Raw genomic sequence first — 10,043 nt, 5'->3', positions numbered from 1 at the left:
AGATGGCTACTCATTTAAATCCGAGAATAATGGTTGTTCTATTTATATGAGAGATATGTTTTATGGTCATGCTCCGCTGGTGAATGGTTTATTCTTAATGAATCTCGAGCGTAATGTTACACATATTCATAGTGTGAATACCAAAAGACGTAAGGTTGATAATGATAGTCCCACATACTTGTGGCACTGCCGCCTTGGTCACATACGTGTCAAACGCATGAAGAAGCTCCATGCCGATGGACTTTTGGAGTCTCTTGATTACGAATCATTTGACACGTGCGAACCATGCCTCATGGGTAAAATGACCAAGACTCCGCTCTCAGGAACAATGGAGCAAGCAACCAACTTATTGGAAATCATACATACTGATGTGTGCGGTCCAATGAGTGTTGAGGCTCGCAGTGGCTATCGTTATGTTCTCACCCTCACTGATGTCTTGAGTAGATATGGGTATGTCTACTTAATGAAACACAAGTCTGAGACCTTTGTAAAGTTCAAGGAATTTCAGAGTGAGGTTGAGAATCAACGTGACAAGAAAATCAAGTTCTTGCGATCAGATCGTGGGGGAGAATACTTGAGTCACGAATTTGGCACACACTTAAGGAAATGTGGAATAGTTTCACAACTCACGCCGCCTGGAACACCTCAGCGTAATGGTGTGTCCGAACGTCGTAATCGCACTCTATTGGATATGGTGCGATCTATGATGTATCTTATCGATTTACCGCTGTCATTTTGGGGCTATGCTTTAGAGACTGCCGCATTCACTTTAAATAGGGCTCCATCGAAATCCGTTGAGACGATACTGTATGAATTATGGTTTGGGAAGAAACCTAAGCTGTCGTTTCTAAAAGTTTGGGGATGCGATGCTTACGTCAAGAAACATCAACCTGAAAAGCTCGAACCCAAATCGGAAAAATTTGTCTTCATAGGATACCCTAAAGAAACTATTGGGTATACCTTCTACCTCAGATCCGAAGGCAAGATCTTTGTTGCCAAGAATGGATCCTTTCTAGAGAAAGAGTTTCTCTCGAAAGAAATAAGTGGGAGGAAAGTAGAACTCGATGAAGTATTACCTCTTGAACCGGTAAGTGGCGCAGCTCAAGAAATTGTTCCTGACGTGCCTGCACCGACTAGAGAGGAAGTTAATGATGATGATCATGAAACTTCAGATCAAGTTGCTACTGAACTTCATAGGTCCACAAGAACACATTCCGCACCAGAGTGGTACGGCAACCCTGTCTTGGAAATCATGTTGTTAGACAACGGTGAACCTTCAAACTATGAAGAAGTGATGGCGGGCCCAGATTCCGACAAATGGCTAGAAGCCATGAAATCCGAGATAGGATCCATGTATGAAAACGAAGTATGGACTTTGACTGACTTGCCCGATGATCGGCGAGCCATAGAAAATAAATGGATCTTTAAGAAGAAGACATACGCGGATGGTAATGTGACCATCTATAAAGCTCGGCTTGTCGCTAAGGGTTATCGACAAGTTCAAGGGGTTGACTATGATGAGACTTTCTCACCCGTAGTGAAGCTGAAGTCCGTCCGAATCATGTTAGCAATTGCCGCATTCTATGATTATGAGATATGGCAAATGGACGTCAAAACGGCATTCCTTAATGGTTTCCTTAAGGAAGAATTGTATATGATGCAGCCGGAAGGTTTTGTCGATCCTAAGAATGCTGACAAGGTGTGCAAGCTCCAACGCTCGATTTATGGGCTGGTGCAAGCATCTCGGAGTTGGAACATTCGTTTTGATGAGATGATCAAAGCGTTTGGGTTTACGCAGACTTATGGAGAAGCCTGCATTTACAAGAAAGTGAGTGGGAGCTCTGTAGCATTTCTCATATTGTATGTGGATGACATACTGTTGATGGGAAATGATATAGAATTCTTGGAAAGCATAAAGGCTTACTTGAACAAGTGTTTTTCAATGAAGGATCTTGGAGAAGCTGCTTATATATTAGGCATCAAGATCTATAGAGATAGATCGAGACGCCTCATTGGTCTTTCACAGAGTACGTACCTTGACAAGATATTGAAGAAGTTCAAAATGGATCAGTCAAAGAAGGGGTTCTTGCCTGTATTGCAAGGTACGAGATTGAGCACGGCTCAATGCCCGACCACGGCAGAAGATAGAGAAAAGATGAGTGTCGTCCCCTATGCCTCGGCCATAGGGTCTATCATGTATGCTATGCTGTGTACCAGACTTGATGTAAACCTTGCCGTAAGTTTGGTAGGAAGGTACCAAAGTAATCCCGACATGGAACACTGGACAATGGTCAAGAATATCCTGAAGTACCTAAAGAGGATTAAGGATATGTTTCTCATTTATGGAGGTGACGAAGAGCTCGTCGTAAAGGGTTACGTCAATGCTAGCTTCGACACAGATCTGGATGACTCTAAGTCACAAACCGGATACATGTATATTTTGAATGGTGGGGCAGTAAGCATGTGCAGTTGCAAGCAAAGCATTGTGGTGGGATCTACATGTGAAGCGGAGTACATGGCAGCCTCGGAGGCAGCACAAGAGGCAATCTGGGTGAAGGAGTTCATTACCGACCTAGGAGTCATACCCAATGCGTCGGGCCCGATGACTCTCTTATGTGACAACACTGGAGCTATTGCCCTTGCCAAGGAGCCCAGGTTTCATAGGAAGACCAGGCATATCAAGCGTCGCTTCAACTCCATTCGTGAAAGTGTTCAAAAGGGAGACATAGATATTTGTAAAGTACATATAGACCTGAATGTGGCAGATCCGTTGACTAAACCTCTCCCTAGAGCAAAACATGATCAACACCAGAACTGCATGGGTGTTCGGTTCATCACAATGTAACTAGACTATTGACTCTAGTGCAAGTGCGAGACTGTTGGAAATATGCCCTAGAGGCAATAATAAAATGGTTATTATTATATTTCTTTGTTCATGATAATTGTCTATTGTTCATGCTATAATTGTGTTATCCGGAAATCATAATACATGTGTGAATACATAGACCACAACACGTCCCTAGTGAGCCTCTAGTTGACTAGCTCGTTGATCAAAACATAGTCATGGTTTCCTGACTATGGACATTGGATGTCATTGATAACGGGATCACATCATTAGGAGAATGATGTGATGGACAAGACCCAATCCTAAGCATAGCTCAAAGATTGTGTAGTTCGTTTGCTGTAGCTTTTCCGAATGTCAAGTATCATTTCCTTAGACCATGAGATTATGCAACTCCCGGATACCGTAGGAGTGCTTTGGGTGTGCCAAACGTCACAACGTAACTGGGTGACTATAAAGGTACACTACAGGTATCTCCGAAAGTGTGTGTTGGGTTGGCACGAATCGAGACTGGGATTTGTCACTCCGTATGACGGAGAGGTATCTCTGGGCCCACTCGGTAATGCATCATCATAATGAGCTCAATGTGACCAAGTGGTTGATCACGGGATCATGCATTACGGTACGAGTAAAGTGACTTGCCGGTAACGAGATTGAACGAGGTATTGGGATACCGACGATCGAGTCTCGGGCAAGTAACGTACCGACTGACAAAGGGAATTGTATATGGATTGATTGAATCCTCGACATCGTGGTTCATCCGATGAGATCATCGAGGAGCATGTGGGAGCCAACATGGGTATCCAAATCCCGTTGTTGGTTATTGACCGGAGAGTCGTCTCGGTCATGTCTGCGTGTCTCCCAAACCCGTAGGGTCTACACACTTAAGGTTCGGTGACGCTAAGGTTGTTGAGATATTAGTATACGGTAACCCGAAAGTTGTTCGGAGTCCCGGATGAGATCCCGGACGTCACGAGGAGTTCCGGAATGGTTCGGAGGTGAAGATTTATATATAGGAAGTCAAGTTTCGGCCATCGGGAAACTTTCGGGGGTAATCGGTATTGTACCGGGACCACCGGAAGGGACCCGGGGGTCCACCGGGTGGGGCTACCTATCCCGGAGGGCCCCATGGGCTGAAGTGGGAGGGGAACCAGCCCCTAGTGGGTTGGTGCGCCCCCCTTGGGCCTCCCCTGCGCCTAGGGTTGGAAACCCTAGGGGTGGGGGCACCCCACTAGGCTTGGGGGGCAAGCCACCCCCTTGGCCACCGCCCCCCTTGGAGATTGGATCTCCTAGGGCCGGCGGCCCCCCTAGGGGTCCTATAAATAGTGGGGGGAGGGAGGGGAGCCGGACCCTAGCCCCTGGCTTCTCCCTCTCCCTCCCGTGACACCTCTCCTTCTCGTAGTGCTCGGCAAAGCCCTGCCGAGATCATCGTAGTTTCCACCACCACGCCGTCGTGCTGCTGGATCTCCATCAACCTCTCCTTCCCCCTTGCAGGATCAAGTTGTAGGCGACGTCTTCCCAACCGTACGTGTGTTGAATGCGGAGGTGCCGTCCGTTCAGCGCTAGGTCATCGGTGATTTGGATCACGACGAGTACGACTCCATCAACCCCGTTCTCTTGAACGCTTCCGCGCGCGATCTACAAGGGTATGTAGATGCACTCCTCTCTCCCTCGTTGCTAGATGACTTCATAGATTGATCTTGGTGATGCGTAGAAAATTTTAAAATTCTGCTACGTTCCCCAACACATGCTGGATAGCGGTCGATGTGTGGAGTAATAGTAGTAGATGCAGGCAGGAGTCGGTCTACTTGTCTCGGACGTGATGCCTATATACATGATCATACCTAGATATTCTCATAACTGTGCTCAATTCTGTCAATTGCTCAACAGTAATTTGTTTACCCGCCATGAATACTTATGCTCTCGAGAGAAGCCACTAGTGAAACCTATGGCCCCCGGGTCTATCTTCCATCATATTAATCTTCCAATACTTAGTTATTTCCTTTGCCTTTTATTTTACTTTGCATCTTTATCATAAAAATACCAAAAATATTATATTATCATATCTATCAGATCTCACTCTCCTAAGTGACCGTGTAGGGATTGACAACCCCTTATCGCGTTGGTTGCGAGGATTTACTTGTTTGTGTAGGTATGAGGGACTCGTGCGTGGCCTCCTACTGGATTGATACCTTGGTTCTCAAAAACTGAGGGAAATACTTACGCTACTCTGTTGCATCACCCTCTCCTCTTCAAGGGAAAACCAATGCAAGTGCTCAAGAGGTAGCAGGGTGCCATGACCAAGGTCCTCACCAAGGTGGCGTACTGGAACCCTGACCTCGACTTCGAAGCTGCGCTGGATAGCTTGCCGGAGGACGTGGACCCCGCGACGCTTGAGGAGCGTATCGAGCCCGTCATTAGCCGCATCGATGGAGTTCGAAGGATAGAAGGCCAGCACCGGGACTAGGCACCCCGTTTCTTATCGCCGCTGCAGGTTCACAACCAAGACAATTTTTATCTTTAGTTAGAACCACAGCAACAATTGATGTAATATAACTCTGCAGTGCTTTTGAAACGACTCATGTTATTTTCCCGTTTGATCTCCCTTTGTATGTCCACCCTACGTTAATCAGGTAGGCTTGCCGGCGCGGAAACCCAGGCCGCGGCGCCTTGAGGATGGATCCCCAATGGCCTGCCGGGTATGCTTGCTGCCGGGCAAACCACCTCACTGATCTTAACGCGTCGCTCGAGCTGTCGAGCAGACTTGAGACAAAACAAGAGCATTGCCAATCGCAGAAGGTCACCCTGCCATTCTCGACGCAGCCGCTCGAACTGTTGAGCGGACTCGAAACAGAATGAGGGCGTTGCCAATAGTGGCAGGGCCCCATTGCGTGCAGGTTTTCCATACATAGGGCAAGATCGTCGAGGACGATAACCTTATATATAAAAAGGAATTACTCAAAGTTTTGCATGACTTAGCTTTTCTGCCGCTGCGTGAGCGTTCACTGCATCCACCGAGGATGCCACTTGTTCGGTCGTCTTCTTCCTTGAAGTGACGACCACGATGAAGCCGTTGCTTCAACCAGACCAGATTTCCACAACTGCGCACCTCCTACCTGGCATGCCAGAGATGTCGGTGGGAAACGACACCTATGAGGTCACTGGGATCCCTTCTACGGTTGGCGGGCGCGGGGTTGTGCAAAAAGCGGGCCTAGCGGTCAGCACAAGGATCGTTTACCCAGGTTCGAGCCGCGGAGACGCATAATACCCTGGTCCTGCTTTGATGTATATTTGAGTGTTCTTGAGTTCTTGAACTAGCTACGGTGTCTCTCTAGTTCCAAAGATCTGAATCCCCCTCCAGTACGCCTCGGGCCTCCTTTTATAGATAAAAGGGGTCGCCACAGTGGCACATAGGAGGTGGAAAGGTGCATCACGGCTGAGTCTATCCTCTGGCACCGTCGGACAAACGCATTTAATGCGCTGCCGACATGCCCCTCTTGCTTTATCGGGGACGACAAGGAAGCTCGTCCCAGCTGTCGCCGCCTCGCCTGGTTCCGATGCGCGTCCGAGCTGACGAGGCATTGTAGCGCCATGTTGGCTGGCTACTGGGCTGGCATGATGGCGGAGCCTTCACGAAGATCTGCATGCCACCACGCAGGTGCTTGCTGAGTCGGTGTGGAGGCCGCACGCTGCCACGCAGACGCCTGCCCAACTGGTTGAGCTAGCAGCTGCATGGGAGCGGCGATGGAGTCTTGGCAGACGTGGGCCTGGCTGCAGCCCCGCAGATGTCCTCGGCAAGGGTCTTGCCGGGGGGCCAGCAAGGGTCTTGCTGTGTCACCGCAGTCGTCCCTGGCAAGGATCTTGCCAGGGGTCTCGTGGATTTCCTTGGCAAGGATCTCACCAAGGATCATCGTCTTCCGGTTCTCATCTGATCTTGTGTATTTATGATCACCACAAAGATCTGCATGCCACCATGGAGGTGCCTCCCGAGCCTTGGTTTTGATGTGGTTGATGGCGTCGAAAACCCTTGGGCTCAAGGGCAGCGTGCTCTGCTGGCGTTAGGCAAGTTGCCCCGGCAAGGATCTTGTCGGGGCTGCGGAGGCCGCCCTGGCAAGAGTCTTGCCAGGGGAGTCCACCTCGCCCTCTTGCTCTCTTCGCACCCCTGGTCTTGGCGTTGCTCTGGCTGTCTTGCGCTCCGGCATCCCTCCTCTACCCTGCTCAGTGCGGCCGTGGGCGCGTCTCTGAATGCCCGTGCACAAGTAAAGGGGTGCAAAAGGAGAGCCCCTACTTTTGTACACCGACATATGGGCACTCCCCTTGGCTTGCGCCAAGCTTGGGGGAGGTGCCCCGGTATCGTATCACCTCCACTATCTTTTGCCTTTATTTACATTAGTTTGATCCATAGTTATCTTCTGTTTTAGATGAATAAAAGTTTAGTTTGATCCTTTCTTTTCGAGAGTTTGCTTGGTGATCTATCTTTGTAATCGTGTGCGAGATATATAATAAAGTTTTGTTGGAGTTTTGTTTTCTTTACTTTTTATGTTCAATGAAAGGAAATAAATGAAAAAGATCATATGCTAATCTTGTGGTAAGTAATGACACCACATAAGGAAAAGTATAAGTAGAAAATTGTATTGGAGATTGACAAACATAGCATTGGTCAATGATGCAATTCATGAAAGGGTTAATAAGGGAAGATAAGATTCACATCCAAATACACTATCTTGGAAATCTTTTGTGATTGTGAGCCCCCATCAAAATATTATATGCCAAAATTGTTGACGTTGGACAAGGAAGACACCGTAATGATTTACGTTTGTTCATATTCACATAGAAGTTATATTGTCATATATCCTTCAACATGTGGTGCTTTCCCCCCATCTTTGCTAGCCAAAAATTCTACACCAAGTAGAGACACTACTTGTGCATCCAAAAACCCTTAAACCCAAATCTTGTTTTAAGAGTCCACCATACCTACCTATGGATTGAGTAAGATCCTTCAAGTAAGTTGTCATCGGTGCAATAAAGGCAATAAAATTGCTTCTAAAAGTGTTAGATCATTTAGTGTAAGAGAAAATTGAGCGTTGTACAAACTTGTGATGGCAAAGAATAAAAGCGACAGACTGCATAATAAAGTTTGATATCATAAGGGGCAATATAACGTGACGTTCTTTTGCACTAAGGGATTGAGCATACAAACAAAAATCGCATGGCAACCTCTGCTTCCCTCTGTGAAGGGCCTATCTTTTACTTTTATGTATTTACTTTCATGCAAGAGTCAAAGTTTTTCTCTCTATTCCTTTTTATTTTTCTCTTTTGGCAAGCATCATGTGGTGAGGAAAGATCTAGGCACATATATCTAGTTGGATATGGGTAGCATGAGTTATTATTGTTGACATCACCCTTGAGGTGAATACATTGGGAGGCGAAATAATAAGCCCCTATCTTTCTATGTGTCTGGTTGAAACATTTTGCTCATGTGTATGCAGTGAGTGTTAGCAATCATAGATGACTATATGATGGTTGAGTATGTGGACTTGCCTAAAGGCTCCGATACGTGACCCTTCCTGAAAAGATGATGAATTATAGTTGCAAAGTTGACTAAGAACATAGTTTGTTGGTTTCCAATAGAGTTTATGCTTTATACTTCGATGTTGTGATGAATTGTTACTTATTCATGAGAAGTCTATGATAAAAAAATTTATATTAAAGTTTATTGTTGTTATAATAATTTACATGATCCTTCTATGTCTGTATTTTGTTTTTATCAACACCTCCCTCTCTAAGCATGTAGACATATTTTTCGATTTCAGTTTTCGCTTGAGGACAAGGGAGGTCTAACCTTGGGGGAGTTGATACGTCCATTTTGCATCATGTTTACCTACTGTTATTTATAATGTTTTTATGCATAATAATGCTTTTTGGAGTAATTCTAATGTCGTTTCTCTCATAATATGCAAGGTTCACACAAAGAGGGAGAATTACGGCAGCTGGAAATCTGGACCTGAAAAAGCTACGTCAGGCTACCTATTCTGCACAACTCCAAATGAGTTGCACCATCCGCCATCGCGGCTTTGTCCACTAGTGCGGCTTCGTCTGCGTCTGCGGCATCGTCCGCCACTACGTCTTCGTCCACGTCTACTGCATCGTCCACTGGGTCTGCGAGTTTGAGAAAATCTCTACAGGAGATGGAAGAGAGCAGGAGAAGCCAATCCCGTTCAGATGGGGGCGATCATACAGATGGAGCAGACTTGGGAAGGGTTTGCATCAGCCTTTGTCCAGAAGGAGTGCAATTTGACCCCGGCGGCTCTACCAGGGTCCCTAGTGTTGTACTGACGCCACCATCGCATAGGACGATGACAACAACTCAAGCTATGAAAGGGTTAGTGTGGAATTGCCGGGGGATTAGCGGTTACCAAACGGTTCGTGACCTTGCGTCCCTCAATCAAGTGCATCATCCTCAGTTTATCTTCCTATGTGAAACTAGACAGGCCAAAGATAGAGTTCGGCGTCTGCGCAACCGGCTTGGTCTGAGAGGTTTTGAGGGTGTCGGTACTGAAGGGCTTAGTGGTGGGCTTGCCCTCTTTTGGGATGAGCACTTGTATGTCGAGATAAAAGAGACTACTCACAGATACATCAATGCACATATTGGTACTGCTCCGGGTAATGTGACATGGCGTTTAACTTGTGTTTATGGTGAACCCAGGGTGGAGAATAGACACCTTATGTGGGACAAATTGTGGGAGCTTAAAGCAAAGTCAGACCTACCATGGAGCATTGTGGGTGACTTCAATGAGGCTGCCTGGTAGTTCGAGCACTTCTCTATAACCCCCCGCGCTGAGAGACAAATGGAGTCCTTTTGTGAAGCTCTGGATGATTGTGGACTCACTGATCTTGGATTCGGTGGTGTTCCCTTCACTTATGATAACAAACGCGCCGGGAGGAAGAACGTAAGAGTACAACTCGATCGAGCAGTGGCGAATGATGCTTGGTGATAACCCACAAGTATAGGGGATCGCAACAGCTTTCGAGGGTAGAGTATTCAACCCAAATTTATTGATTCGACACAAGGGGAGCCAAAGAATATTCTCAAGTATTAGCAGCTGAGTTGTCAATTCAACCACACCTGGAAACTTAGTATCTGCAGCAAAGTGTTTAGTAGCAAAGTAATATGATAGTGATGGTAACGGTAACAAAAGAG

The sequence above is a fragment of the Triticum urartu genome, chromosome 6 (assembly GCF_003073215.2).
Source record: "Triticum urartu cultivar G1812 chromosome 6, Tu2.1, whole genome shotgun sequence".
Lineage (NCBI taxonomy): Eukaryota > Viridiplantae > Streptophyta > Magnoliopsida > Poales > Poaceae > Triticum > Triticum urartu.
The sequence above is the reverse complement of the archived record's forward strand: the minus strand, read 5'-3'. Positions refer to the sequence as shown.